This window comes from Periplaneta americana, chromosome 6 (genome assembly GCF_040183065.1).
Source record: "Periplaneta americana isolate PAMFEO1 chromosome 6, P.americana_PAMFEO1_priV1, whole genome shotgun sequence".
NCBI classification, from domain to species: Eukaryota; Metazoa; Arthropoda; class Insecta; order Blattodea; family Blattidae; genus Periplaneta; species Periplaneta americana.
Window position 1 is genome coordinate 33355074 of NC_091122.1, and position 16316 is coordinate 33371389.

At 36.3% G+C, this 16316-nt stretch overlaps 1 protein-coding gene across 3 annotated transcripts in view; it reads right to left on the bottom strand.

Annotated features, from left to right (window-relative positions):
- Positions 1–16316, bottom strand: part of LOC138701185 (dnaJ homolog subfamily B member 6-B-like) — a 461685-nt gene that overhangs the window by 27908 nt on the left and 417461 nt on the right. The window lies entirely within an intron of this gene.

Here is a 16316-nt window from a genome sequence, read left to right on the forward strand (position 1 = left end):
CGTTGGGAATACTGAATGTGGTAATTCACACTTACCGCGTATTGGTTCTGTGCGGAAAACAAGCAAATACGCACGAACTCGCACAAAAGTAATGTGTAGGGCTAGGATTTTTATGAAATTGCATCTTTTTTCTAGTAAGCCAAAACCATAGCTGCTTCAATATTTACATGTTATGTGATAAACAGTGTTTTAAGACATATTTGTTAGGGCATTTTTTGCATGTTTTGCCTGTTTCAACTCATAAGAGCATCTTTTGTTTTATTCGGTCATTTTCTAGGCATTTTCATTTAATTTTGGCCATAAATCCTCATTATTAATGTAAAATAATGTTTATTTCTTTTGATATTTTCTTTAAATATTTTGTCCATTAATACTCATTATTTTGTATAATATTTTAATCGTTTTTCTACGCAAATATTGCCATTTTAACGTAGTACACCCGATGTAATGGATCAAGTCCAACCACCCCTTCAATATACATTCCTCTTTACCTGCTAATTCCGGATAAGAGTGGCCTTGTGGTGGACTATATGGAAACTAAAAGTAAAGTAAATCCATGGCACTACAGTCCATGAAGGGCCAAGACCGACCAGCTGACTGCTGACCTCACTTCCACATGCCGAAGCAGAAGTGAACGATCATACATGGAAACTACATTAGGTAAAATAATTAATTAAAGTGTACTGCTTAGAAAAAATTATGTAAAATTTAATTTAATTACTAGTCTAAATATTAAGTAGTACAAAATCTCTTTTCCTACTAAGCCAATTATGTAAGATCAATTTTTAGGGAATTTTAAGGGAATTTTTTAAAGATTTTTAGGTCATAAATGCATTGTTTTAGGACAGTTTTTTCATGATTTATAGGTCATCAAAATCCTAGCCCTAGTAATGTGTAACAGATTATATCATCATCTAGAAAGATACAACAGTTTAGTCCCAGAACAGTTTGGATTTAGGAAAAATAAATGCACAGAAAAGGCAACATTTAGTTTAAATGACAAAATCTGGAAGCAGTTAACAAAAAATTACAAGTTGGAGGGATTTTCTGTGATTTATCCAAAGCATTTGACTGTATATATCATAAAATGCTGCTATATTATTATGAAATTTGCTGATCTATGTGCTGACCACTCTGAATGCAAAGGCCGCACGGTACAATCTCACTCTAAGTCAGTGGTCATCAGCACACTGCACTCTCGGGCTAGCATCTCTTAGCCGTGGATAAGAGACTGCACTATGGTGCATCCGTGGCTGCTGGAGAGTATGCTCTCTACCTCTTCCTTTTTTATTTTTTTTTTAGTTGGTTATTTAACGACACTATCAACTACGAGGTTATTTAGCGTCGATGAAATTGGTGATAGCGAGATGGTATTTGGCGAGATGAGGCCGAGGATTCGCCATGGATTACCTGACATTCACCTTACGATTGGGGAAAACCTCGGAAAAAACCAACCAGGTAATCAGCCCAAGCGGGGATCGAACCCGCGCCCGAGCGCAACTTCGAACTGGCAGGTAAGCGCCTTAACCGACTGAGCCACGCTGGTGGTTTTCTACCTTTTGCTGCTGCACGACGGAGCATATAACGTTGCTCCGCTTACCCTTTACCCATTTCAGCTACTGTTTGACGATCACTGCTCTATCTAAGGCGTCTCACTGCCAATTAAGTAGGTCCACGAAAGAGTGACTTCATGTATATGAAGTAAGGTCTTCTCTAACGGGTTGCCAAATTACATCACGACCGCGCGACGGTTCTCGAGTGTTTTTAAAACACCTGGATTCTGCCGGGACGCATGGAACGACCGATTTATAGGCGGTTAAATTTCCTGCTGAAAATATAAATAGAATTTGCCTTCAAATGCTAATTTTTAAATAATAACTTAAGAATATTATCTGTTTATGCCCTTACAGTCACAATAATATTGTTCCAATTTGATAGCAACTCGCAACAATATCTAAAGCTAAAACATGTTTTCTTCATTGATTAATCATATTGAATAAAAATTTTCCCGTCAAAATGTTTCCTTCTTCTGTACATCTTTAGTAGGTATGATAAGAAAATAATTCCAGGAAACTTTCTTATGGATATAATTCAATCATCCGGATTAGCCTGGCGTAGAGCTCAACAGAGTAGACGACCTCTCTGGTCTTATCTTTTGCCTGATGATAAAACCTATACTGTACTCCAACCAGGAGAAAGTATCAGGGGAATGAGACGCAGCGGGGTGATGCTGTGAATGAATGTTGATGTCATAAGATGCCACGTGGGTACACGCATCTCCACTGGCGAACTCTCAAATCACAAACGATAACACTGATACACGCATATTTATACTACCCTGGTCTTTTAATCCCTCCATACAGGTGCAGGAGAGCGCATGTTTTTTTTTAACTGACGTTATAACGGTAATATTATCTATCTACTTCGCTCCAATAGATGACGCAAGAGTAAGCAAATTCCTTTCACGGTTAATCTTCTGATTGAAGAACAGTATGTCGTTCCGAAACGTTCGAAATGTCAAGTTCCAGGTCACGGTGGAATACCCAAAAGCCTAATTCTGACAATTCAGTAATTTAAGTTTTTTTTTTTTTTTTTTTTTTTTTTTTTCGTATCATATAGCCCATAGGCAATCAATTTCTATAGCATTCATCATGATTAACAGAAATATGTGTAGTTTATCGTATGTAAAACAGAATAGATCACTTTCGTAGACGATATTGAGCCTAATGTTTTCCCGTGGTTTTCCTAAAACATTGAGGAAAAGTTTGCTCTAAAAGACATGGGCCCCCGATCTACTACTCACCAGTATATTTTCGGATTTCCAAATTCTGGCGTTCATTTCTGAGATGTTCGGGAAAAGGGGGAGAAGTTTTTTTTTTTTTTTTTTTGCAGACTGAATTTTGTTCCCCAGATGAACACACAAGTTAAATTAGACAAGTGAGTGTGCAAAAATCAAAGACCACTAGCAGTTGATATCTTTTATTTGTGTAGAAAATTATTTGCAATAAGGATTCCAAGTTTAATTTTCATTTATCACCAAACTCATTTTTATGACATATCTCCCTTTACCCAAACAACACAGATTTGTATTCGGCTGGCAATGAAGCCTTGGCACTGACAGCGGGGACTTTGTTTTGGCGGTGTCTTTTTTTTCCCCCCCCTCGGCTCGACGACTTGATACGGCGGTAGTCGCTGTTTATGTTGTTGCGGGTGAATGTGAGCGGATTGCTTAATTTTACAGCCATTTAACATTCTCCCATTGCAAAATTTACTTAAGACCCTTCAGTGGGACGGTGTGAACGAAGTGAGACAAATGTCCTTTTGGCTAGGAGCTCACATAAATGTTGAGTCCCGAGAGTTTTCTAAGGACGCGCTCTTGCGTATCTTTCAGCTTATTCTTCCTTCCTCATTTACTGATCGATTGCAACGGATTGCAAGAGCTGACTGATAGCCTGATGAAATAACACTGACGACGAAGTGAATAGGCGTATCAACTTAACGGAACACCCGTTGTTTCACGATAATTCAAAACAAACTAGATCAAGAGATTTGCACATAATTCCGTTGTGTTCACAAGGTAACAAGAGACAAACCAAATTTTCCAGCTCTCTCATCACACTCCATGAAGCTTCGTCGTGTTCCCCTGTGTCTCAAACTCCAACCGCCGGAAACATTCACTTAATTATTGAGAGCATAATTAGTTCAAACTCCAGTCGTCTACGTAAGTAAATCAGTTTTGTAGATGTTTGAAGTGCTCCTCTACGAGACAAAATTAAGCTGTTGACAAGATTCAAGAGGGATTAACCTACATCGCACGTGAAGTCAAGAACCTACATTAACGTTAATAACCGTCAGTGAGTTAAAGCTGACAAGGCCCTGGTTTACAAGACCCTGGGCACGCCGACTCAGCCACTACGGCCCCCTAACTCAGCATCATGACTTCGCAAATCGTTCCCTCTCAAGTGCAGGTTCCTTGTATTCTATTTCGAGAGGATACTTCTGATATATCGCAAAACCCGTCCAGGCTATTGCCAAAACCCATTCAACACAGGAGAAAAGACTTAATGAGTCGAAACGTCTCCAATTCACCTATGCACTTACGGCAAAAAGAACTCTAGCCAATAAAGGCTACTGTCACAAAAAAAGATAATCAAGAACTGTCGTTTCTCTACCGCTGTGTTTTGAGTTTGCGTAGGATTTGAGAAAACAAAACACTTACAAAGTGAAGCCACATGGCAGCCATATTATGTGACGAACAGTGCAGTTCATTTCCTCCCATTCTCCGGAACAGGAACGTGACTGATTTGTCGCCAACTCAAACAAGTGAGTTTGCAACATTATGACAACGGCACTACAAGAACTAAGGATTATGTATCTCTGCCTACGTCAGCATTTACTACAGAGCAAGAGGCGCATGATATATTTCAAACTAGCCGTACCCGTGCGCTCCGCTGAACCAGTTAGAAATAAATATAAAGTAATTACATAATTAAAATAGGACGTTTGATCCAGGAAACAACTTTTACAACAGCGCAAGATAATCTGCTTCGCTCATTACCCAATTTTTTTGCATTGCATTTATTGCATATATATTTTATGTATTTTAACACGATTCAATTGAGTATAGTTAAAATTTGAGTTATAAAATAATGGATTGCTAAGCTAACGTACTATTACTGCATACTAAATCAATACACTCTCGTTGTTCGTTAATTCTCTGAGATTAAAATGAATGTGTACATAAATATTATTTTAAGAAATACAGAAAACAAATGTACAAAATAGCCTATCAAATTTTCTGTGCATAAGAAGCTATTTTAATCTTACATGTCCTCGATTTACTCAGACGTTACTGTAATAACATTATAGCATTATGTCCATCTAGAGAAACTACACTTTCCAATGGTGAAATGATAATTAATTATACAAATCGATTAATTTAGCTTCTGATATTACTTCATACAAACACAGAAACATTCTCTCTAGGCTATGTTTAATAGCTTTCGATTGTTGATGTCCAAGACCCCTTATAGACGAAGTCATTTGCTCTTAATTCATTGCACCATCTTAGATGGCGTTATTTTAATTTTAAAACTCATTTATCTCATTAAATATCAGTCCTATCAAAATTTTGTAAAGAATAAAACTTATCGGAAATCATTTTTAAAGAAACTTTTGTTATGTAACATTTTTCACAAAAATCAATAATAAGCGAGATATTTCGATTTATTTAATTCAGGCCCCCTTATAACCCTCCTTTTAAATAAAGTATTTTGAATGCCATATAGCCTAAAATCTAAGTTACAACGAACTTAATTTATATTCCAATTTTCATATAAATTGGTTCAGCCATTATCGCGTGAAAAGGTAACAAACAGACAGACAGACAGAAGACAGACATACAAACAAAAATTTCAAAAAAGCGATTTTCGATTTCAGGATGGTTAATTATACATGTTAACACCAATTATTTTTGGAAAATCGAAAATTACCAGAAAAATTTTGGCTACAGATTTATTATTAGTATAGATGTTGCGGAATACTGGGATACATTTTAATTATAGTCGTCCACAAGCGTTTATGGTTGCCAAGGTCACACACTTTCCCTTCTTCTTACTGCAAACTTACTCACCCTCCTGCCACCCTAAATGGACTGGGGACCGGTTCTACTGTAAAAATCCGAACTTCCTACACTACAAAAATGAAGCCGAAATTCAGTATCCTGTCTAAGCTTGTGCTGTGCTCTTCTGTGTTATATGTATAGCTGAGAGTTGTCTAAACTTAAGCTGTGATATTCTGTTTTATATATGTGGACATTATTTTCAAGCATTCAATAACCCGTGGCCGAGTGATTAGTCTCTCTGCCTTGCACCGTGGCGACCCAGGTTCGATGGTGAACAAAGTGGGCGCGAGGGTTTTTTTTATTGGAGTTCTCCCATTTCCCCTCTTCATTGTCATTCCACCAATGTTCCATAATCACCGACACTATGCGAGATCCCAAGCCAGGTGTCCAGAACAAATAAAAAGAAGTCTGAAAGTTGTACGATTTGTGTTTAATAAATATTATTATGCTTGGAGTATGCTTCACAGTCCCAGACAAAAGAGGTTATTTTTTATATTTACAAATATTTATAATATCTTTCTAGCAGTGAGTCATCCGCTATTTCTCCCATGTACAATAAAACTCAGAGTTATGGCAACAGCTTTCGGTGTTAGTTTAAACATTTTAAGAAATGTTTGTATTGACGCGATTGAGTCCCTACAAAATAATCCATGCCCACTTTTCCGTTCTCCTAACCGTCTCACGATTCATTTTCCGTTTCATAGTCTCGTCCATCATCTAATTTTTCCTCTTGTTTGTCCCTTCAATCAGTTTACTAGGCCTATTATTAATCTCGTTAATTTTTTTTTTCTTCCCTTCATTCCACCTATAGTTGTTTCTTCATTAATTTGTTCTCTGATCAAATTATTTCACTTCTGATTGTCCTTTCAGCAATTTCCTTATTAAAATGTTCTCAGCAATCTGTCATTTCATGCCGTCTCGTCAGTCCTTCTACCCTAATAGTCCCGGATTTTATTTTCCTTCCCATTCTTAAATAGTTTTATGCTCGACCATGCCGAAATGTAGTAATTATACACCTGGTAGCAGTCCTTTAATGCATGTCATTAAAGTACACCTACTCATTAAAGTACAGGTGTTCAGCCAATGACAGCTCAGCTTACAGGTGTTCAGCCAATGACAAGTCAGCTTTGTACCGTTATAAAACCGCAAGTATCGATTATTCTCGGATATGCAATCGAAAGAGAATTAGCAAAAAGTCACGGAGGCTGGAAATCCAATACTGTCGCAGAAGGTTATGTTCTGTTACTATAATAATTAGAGTTAATTGTAAATAATATTCAAATAAATTCAATTTGTCATCTCGTTTTTCAATGTCGAATTCAATAATCAAGGTTATATCAAGTTTAACGAGATTACATCAAGGTCAATGATATTATTGTTCCTCGGAAAAAATCAATACTTTCGCTTCTGCGCACATCTCACAATTCACGACCAAGAACAAGATCACTTCCGATCTTGTCAGATACAAATAAAATGTATACATCTGAATAATTTCAAGTTAGAAATTATGGTCGAGCATAAAAAGTCGTATGAAACTTGCCTATAATGGTAATTAAGACGCTCTTATGAATATTATGAAACTCGCTTGCGCTCGTTTCATAAATATCCATACTTGCGTCTTAATTACTATCATTATAGGCTCGTTGCAGAAATGTACTATTTTATCATCTCTTGTCACTTTCGTCCCAATCATTTAATCACTCCCGATCGTCTTATCAGTTACATTCTCCTAATTATCTCGTGTTACTACAACACTATTTTATATGTAAGCCTTTTTTTCACAAATGACGACGCTCGCTAGTAAATTATAAACGACCTATAGGCCTAAATGGAATTGAGACGATCAAGAATGAATGGACGAGATGAGCACAAGGAGACTGACGAGATTATTTTTTGCAGTGTAACTTGCAAAGGGAAAAGTTCGTTCCACTTATAGTATGTAGAAAGTCTGGATATAAAAATAAGATACCTTGATTCCTGGTGGATTGACATGCTGCACTTTACCTACTGATATTTGACATTTGACACAATCTATTTTACATAAAAATATTTGGTTTATTTATTTTTCATTAATTCAACTCGACGCAACCTTTTAGGTATACCTTTTCTGACATACAACTACTTTGTTTCGTTTGTACAACCACATATATTTTGACATTATCTACTGTAAGTATATTGTGCACATTGTTAATAATTCCTGTTGTAGTTTCTAAGATTACTTGTCTTTGCTTAAAAGTTATAGAGGTTTCGGATGTATAAAAATTATGTAGAGTGAATTTGTAGAAACAACAAGAGGGGGGCAACATTTATCTCACAGGAGATTCTTATATCATAAGCAGAGAACAATAATAATTGACGTACGTATTTGTTGTGCATTAGGAAATCAATGTGCAGAGAAGGAGCGATTACTGAAGGTAATACAAGAACAGTCTTAAAATACACAGTTCACTATCACGCCTCAAATTAGGAGGAGGATACGAGATGGGTAAAAGGCCATTTACGCGAGAGTCAACAGAAGATACAACATATAGCCCAAATATAGGCTATCAACAACATAAGGATGAGGGACGCATTTTGGATTACTTAAGAACAGACTATGTGGCCACAATTTTACTTAAAAATTTGTTTTTTTTTTAATGTCAGTACATTACACAAAGCACGTCAAATGAATACTATAGGCCTATCAAATTAATAAGATAAGTGTGCCAAATTTAATGAGTAGGCAAAATGTAAAGCAAGTAAAAATATTGTATGCAAGAAAAAATATATATATTAATAATGTATTAAAATTTTGTATGTCAATTTTGAATATGTCAGATCTCTTGTAGGTAAAAAAGTAGTATGTTAATCAGCCCGATACAAATAAAAAAAACAGGCTTAACTTTCCATTATTACTTGTAAAATTTGCTTCAAAATTTACGAAACTTGCTTACTTTTCATTAATTTGAAAAAAAAAAAAAAAACTTGAACCTTACATTAACAACAATTTCCAAACGGTTTATATTTGAGACAAGTGCAGTGCGAAAAGCGAGAGAGAAAGGAAGAAAGTCAACTGACATAGATAGTTTACTTCGAAACTAATCATTCGTGCTGTTGCAGGGAACATTTTTGTTTTTTAGCACTGCATCCAGTAGGTCTATGCAATTAAGGCAAAAACTTACGAATCCTAGTAAACAATTTCTCTTAACACTGCTTTCCGCAATATAAGGCGATTTCAACTGCTGAAAAGTATTTTTTAACTTTGGAGCATTAAATTAAATGTATGGCTATTCAATGAAAACATTCTGTGCCCAAAAATAAATGACAACGAAAATAGTTTGTTGAATTATCTCAAGTTAATCTGCAAACTGGGATGTATTTTGGCCCCCCCCCACACATAAAGCACACAATGCAACATAAATCAACACAGCTCGACCTGGATATTTCTATGAGAGGATTGAAGACTGTCATCGTTTGTCATCTGTAGGTATCCAAAATCAATGACGGAGCGGCGGAAGAGAACACAATCACAGGAAGTGAATTACACTTTCGATTGTTTAAAAACTTCAAAGCGCACTTCATCTGTCGGCGGATATGAATTCCTTACAGGAGTTAGTCTTACACACAAAATATAAAAATGTCTGTATGTGTAAATTCCATCACGGTTATTCAAGCTTTTAGAAACTCTAACAATTAAATTACTTGAGATTATAAATGTAATGCGGCGATGACAAAGAGAGTGAAGACTGCATTGGCCCGCAGCGATCCTTAATTTGAGGATAGCGGAAAATTCCAGCTTCAAGGAATCGATCTCCTGTCGTTCAGTTTGAGTCACAATGTTTTAGCCTCAGATTTTTAGAAACACTAACTAGTATTTTGATTATGATGATGATGACGACAATAATAATAATAATACGGTAATAACCTTAATAATAATAATAACAATATTATTATTATTATTATTATTATTATTATTATTATTATTTTCACTCTTCATCCAAACTTAATATAGCTGTAGGCCTAATGTTGGTACAAGATGAATAGATTGTAGATAAGTAAAGAAACCGTAAGGAGGCAAACCGGATCTCGGCCGCTCCGCTCGCAGACTCTGATTACGAAGAGAGCTCGCTTTCGGTGATGTGTCGCGCAGTACCAATAATTCGACACTCCACGAACTATTAATGTAAAATATTACTACATACTGCCCAAATGATGGAAATCGTTTGCTTCCTTGCACCCAACATTCATTGCACGTGTTTAAAAATGACCCATCACTCGATGTAGTTCCCATTGAGAAATAGAGGCGATGTTTGCCCAGACAATATTTTTCAGTTCTTCTTTAGTGAGATATGTGGATTATTTTTCTACAAATAGTCTTTTAGAGTTCCCAGGGATAAAAGACGCAAGAGGGCTTGGTCGGGCGATCGACAAAGTGCGCAATAATAATCCACATACCTTGGAAAAATTCAAAATAATACTTCCTAAACAGAAATACACAGTTTTAACAGCTCATTTCTTAATTTAGGCGAGTAAATGTTTAACTGCTTATATTTAATAATATTTAAAATTAACGATTGTGGTGTGTGGAATTATCGATTTTGCGATGCGTGTCACCGATAACACGCTCTTCCCGAAACCAGAACCTGCAAGGGGCGCGACTGAAAGCTTGTTTACCGAGTTGAAGTTACCCTACAATCTATGCACCCAATAATAATAGTTAGAAATATTATTTTATGGTATCGGATACAGAATTGCAAGACTTCATTATAACAAACTAGCCACTTCGGCATAAAAATTGTGGTAAATAAGAATTCATTTCGGCGTGATTTAGTGTTAAATAAGTACATTTTATTGTTACCCCCGTGTGTACTTGAATTCGTATCAGTTTGCCGTTTGAACTAACAGTGACATTAGCCAAAATAAAATCACATTACATTATTTTATATTTTATTGTTATGACACCCTACGACATAAAACAAACAACTCCGCAAGTGCAAACAACTGATTCTATGAATAGACATTACCACGTTTCTCTCCTGAATGCCCAAATTTTCTAGCTTATGTTTTTAATTACGTTCGTCTGTTATGTTTGAGCTGAAGTTAGTATTGTGAATGTAGCTCTACTGCTTGTTGAATTTATCTGGAACCTTTTCTAATCGAGAATCATTTTACAAGTTGTATTTTAAACAGACAAATATCAATTCAGTAGCAGACAAAATTACTGGAGTCACAGTACTTAATTTATAAGGAAGAACGTGTCGTAGCTTCATATTCTTTAAAGGAAATGAGAAAACGGTAATGAAATTAGTGTAAAGAGGACTGCATGTGAATCGAATTCATCTGGTTCAGAATCAACACAATGAGTGAAGTCAAAACAAGTCTACCTTACAGGTAACCATCACTTAAGGCTAGTTCAGAATAAATCGGAAACAGAAACGACGACGAGAACGAGAACGGAAATATTGTTAAAATAAATGTATTTAAATGAGAGCATTCACAATTAACTTCCACGTTCTCGTTTCCGGGCTCCGGCAAGCTTCAAGCTTCAAGTTGGCCAAGTTTTAACTTTGCCATTCTCGTTTCCGATCACAGCCTACTAGATTCTTTCTGTTGCCATCAAAAAGCTATGTGGTCGTTGTATATTTTGTAGCAAGGAAGCCGTGACAGAATTTCTTCTCCATCCAATGCTTGTGAATTCAGTAGAATCATTTATAATATATGCTACGTGTATATGAGACTAGACTACACCTGAATTGAATTTTTAAATATTCCGTGCCATAAATTTTGAAGTTGGTTAACTGTGTTTATGTTGGCTGGCTTGTACTCTCGAGAGAACGCCATTGGTCAATTATGCACAAATAACATCAGAATGCTTAATATCGACTTATATCGTTATTGGCATAGGCCTACATATCGATATGTACAGTCGTTTTCGTTCTCGGTTTATTGTGAATAAAAAATCTTCATGTTCACGTTTTCCACTTCCTGTTCTCGTTCCCGGTTTATTGTGGACCAGTCTTTATTTTAAAACTGGTCGCGATCGTTTCTGCAGATTCATTCACAATCGCTTTATAACCTCACCGACAATGAACAAGCTCTGCATTAAAAGAGTCGTTAAACGAGGCACTAAACAACTGTATTAGACGGAATATATAACTCGTATCCTGTCGCCCTTCATCTCGACTTTGTGCGAGTAAGTACAGTACATTTTGGAGGTATTAAAATCGAATATATCTTATTATTTTATTGGTTCTGGCCTGAATCCAGATTTCTGCCTTCTCGAAATACTGATGTTTATTGCTAATAAATTATTTTATGGGCCAGAGTTCACGGTTCGGTCACAGCACAGTATTTGAACAGAGCATGAATCACAAGCGTGACAGGGGCAGAACCCCACGATTCCGTGATCTTCGGAAACTGGCCTAATAAGAAATGAAGGCTATCAATTCAAATATCTTACGAAATGAACTGATCTATAGCTACAGAACATTGCAAACTCAGGGAAAAACAAACCAGGCATTTAGGACTTGATGCAGTCGGTAGTACGACTTACATGTGAATAGGCATATGTAAGCATGCCAAGATTTCGAACATTTTTATTCAAGTGGAAACTAAAACAACGGCCATAATGGCCAAAGCAAGGTTTGACAGTGTATGCGTGGGATCGAACCCATTTCGGACACGGTATTTTTTTGTCATTATGATGCTGATTTCATTGCAGTTTCTGTCCCACTATAATTTTTCAAAGCTGGTTTGCAAAGTGAAAAATTAAAAGGAAAACTAGAGTAAACTTTTCGAATATATTCTCACTTTTGTTTCGCTACTGCAATAATTTTGAGCGTAGGCCAGTCGGCTGAGGCGCTCACCTGCTGATCTGAAATTACGCTCGGGCGTGGGTTCGACTCCTGCTTGGGTTGATTACCTGGTTGGGGATTTCCGAGGTTTTCCCAACCGTAATGCAAATGTCAGGCAATCTATGGCGAAAACTCGGCCTCATCTCGCTATTACCAATCGTATCGACGCTAAATAACCTAGTACTTGATACATTTTATTTTATTTTATTTTATTGGGTTATTTTACGACGCTTTATCAATATCTAGGTTATTTAGCGTCTGAATGAAATGAAGGTGATAATGGCGGTGAAATGAGGCCGGGGTCCAGCACCGAAAGTTATCCAGCATTTGCTCGTATTGGGTTGAGAGAAAACCCCGGAAAAAACCTCAACCAGGTAACTTGCCCCGACCGGGATTCGAACCCGGGCCACCTGGTTTCGCGGCCAGATGTGCTGACCGTTACTCCACAGGTGTGGACTACTTGATACAGCGTTGTTAAATAACCAAGTAAGAACAATTATTTATTCTAATGGCTCGTAATCTGTTAACAAAAGAACATAAACAAAAATAAATAAATAAATAAAGAATTTCGAAAAGTGCAAAGTCAAATGCTGAATGTGAATGGGATTTCTTGCAAAGAACCAAGTCTCATTGCAATTAAGATTAAATTCATTACATTCAACATATTTTTACTTTCAATTAAAATTATTTAGAGACGGAATATGACAAGAGAATATCTACTATTCGGTGATTTAAGTAATGAAGAACCCAATAAGACAGTAAGTACCGAATATAAAAAGAGAATAAATTTCCATAACCTAAGTTTGTGCCAAATCTGTGAATGTTTATGAATTACGCCAACTCAAGAGTATTAGGCCTAGTCTAGAACCAAAAACAAGAAGTTATCTCTTTCATCTAATGAACAATTGAAGTGTTCAGAGCCATAGTGGGCCAAGCGCCATTTATTAAAAAGGGAAAAAGCAAGGGTTAAAGTTAAGTGAATACCATAGTTTAATGAAGATTGACATATTATTTAGTTTTAATGTGTATACTTTATATTACTTTCTATACGTTTTCATTGAACTGTGGTAATAGCTTCATTTTAACTCTTGTTTTCTACGGTTTTAGTAAATGGCGCTTGGCCCACTATGGTTCTGAACCCTTCAATTACTCACGTCTTCAATGCCTAGGAAATGGAGCTCAACAACATGGAGTTGCAATGACTACTGATATGCAAAGATTTCGCAGAATGAAATGAAAGGAGCAAAACAGTCCAATTTATTTCGCAGAATGAAATGAAAAGAGCAAAGCAGTCCAATTTATTTCGCAGAATGAAATGAAAAGAGCAAAGCAGTCCAATTTATTTCGCAGAATGAAATGAAAAGAGCAAAGCAGTCCACTTTATTTCGCAGGAAGAAATGAAAGGAGCAGAGCAGTCCAATTTATTTCGCAGAATGAAATGAAAAGAGCAAAGCAGTCCAATTTATTTCGCAGAATGAAATGAAAAGAGCAAAGCAGTCCACTTTATTTCGCAGAAAGAAATGAAAGGAGCAAAGCAGTCCAATTTATTTCGCAGAATGAAATGAAAAGAGCAAAGCAGTCCAATTTATTTCGCAGAATGTAATGGAAAAGAGAAAAGCAGTCTAATTTTATAGCAAGATTTTAAATATTTTCGAAACATAAAAAATGAGAAGTTGCAAAGCTTAATGGTGGAATAGACCCTGATCATGTAGGCCTGTAACAGGTGAGTCGTCACGTGTCTATTGTGTATATTACGATATATTGTGTAGGGTAAAGGTTGGTAATATCGTGATACGAGTAATAATGTGGTAGTTCTTTTTGAGAATTTATTACAATTTTACTGAGCGAGAGGAAGATCGGTTTTTTTTTTTGCGTCAACGTATTAAGGGAATGTTCGTGGACAAGTTTCTGCACAAAACCGGTCCTTCTCTCGCTCAGTAAAGTTGTAATAAATTCCCAAAAAGAACTATCACAATATTACTCTATCACAGTATTACCAACCTTTATCCTATATATTACAATGTGTTGCGAGATTTCTGGATTCCTGCACCTTATCATGCATGCATAAACAGCCAATTTTAGAGGAAAATATCGAATTCATTCATCATCTAGACTAGAAAACAATTCTTGATAACGGATCCAACAGACAGGTTCCCCTACTTGCTTTCCCTTATGATTTTTGAGAGGCTATTTAACAACGCTGTATCAATGCGAAGTTACCTAGCATCAATGCAACTACTACCAGATGGTATGGAAGATTCGGCATGAATTTCCTGGCATTCACATTTACTGTTGGAGGAAAGTTCTGAAAAAAAGTCCAACCAGGTAATCAGCTGAAGCGAGAATCGAACCCACGCCTAAGCACAGTTTCCGATCAGTAGGCAAACCCGCTAACGCCTAAGTTAGGCTGGTGGTTAACAAACAACGATATTATATTAATATTGCGTAAAGCTATATCAGTGCCTAAGCTATTACACAGCAGTGACACGAGTGATGGCTAGGGTTGCCAACCCTCCCATATTTCCCCCTAACTTTTAACAGTCTCCTGGCTCCCGTATTTCTCTTCTCTTTGAGCATTTTTTCCCCTTAGTTTTGCATAATGTAAAAATCAATATTCTAAACATTTCATTTTGCCGTGAATGATGATTGTTTATAGGAGTAATGCTTGCCAGAAGTGGGTTTTAGTAATCACCCGTTTAAAATCAAACCATATTAAAATTATAAACAAATGAAAACTGGCTAATTTTGTTCTAAGCACACCAGATAGTAATGCTCATACAAAGAGAATGTTTTCTCTCATGAACAATAACTGGACAAATGTCCGAAACAGGAGCACTACACATCTAATCAAATCAGAGCTGAAAACTGCAGTCGAAATACTCTTAACTTAAGCTTAGCTCTCGAAGTACAAAATAAAGTTATTTTTTAGTAACTGAACGGAATAGTTTGTTAATTTTACATGCGAAATTTTGTCGATTTCTTAATCTCCCGTATTTTCTTCAAAAAAGTTGGCAACCCTAGTGATGGAGGAGTGAAACAAAAGAAGACTCCAAACAAACCAGACCACCGAAAGATAGAACATAAAGAAATTAAGACTACGTAATGAATTTTGTTACAAATATTTTAATTAAAAGACAAAATATCGGGATAAGCAAGTGGATATCCCCACGTCCAAAGAATTGATACTACCACTACCACCACACCACCCTATAAAATATCAACCAAAATGGAGAACAAGATTAGGACGTTCAAGAAAACGATGGATAAACCAAGATATGTATACTGCAACAGACAGAAATGCTGCCTAACGCTTGAAGAATGATGTATTAATGCATTAGAGTCAAAGCGCAGTAGCTTCAAGTATGGTCTAGCATTAATTTCCTCCATCATAATATTTTCAGAGAACTGTTTCAGCCTTGGCAAAACTGGTTTATGTTCTCCTCCGTCTACAAGGAAAGTAGTGAAGATTAGAACTTCTTTATTAATGTTAGCGAAGTGTCCTCCTTGACGTGTAGGCAACCTGCCGAACATACGTAGCTATGATCAAGTTGTTATTAATTAATTTTAGCCTCTCTAAGACGGTATTTAGCTGCAGGAGAGATGTGCATTACTTACGGTTCAACATATACAGGGACATCATTTTATTTTTACTAACATTTCTAATATTAACCTGGCTATACCTTTGGATCAACGGTTGAAAACCGGAAACACCGTTTGATACCCCCTTCCACGACTGGAATTCGATGATACTGGCGTAATATACAAGCAAATCACTTTACTAGGTATAGGAGGGAAGAAAAGTAGTTCATCCATTTACGTAAAATTTGAAATATCACGCTTCTGAGTTTGATAATTTTCAT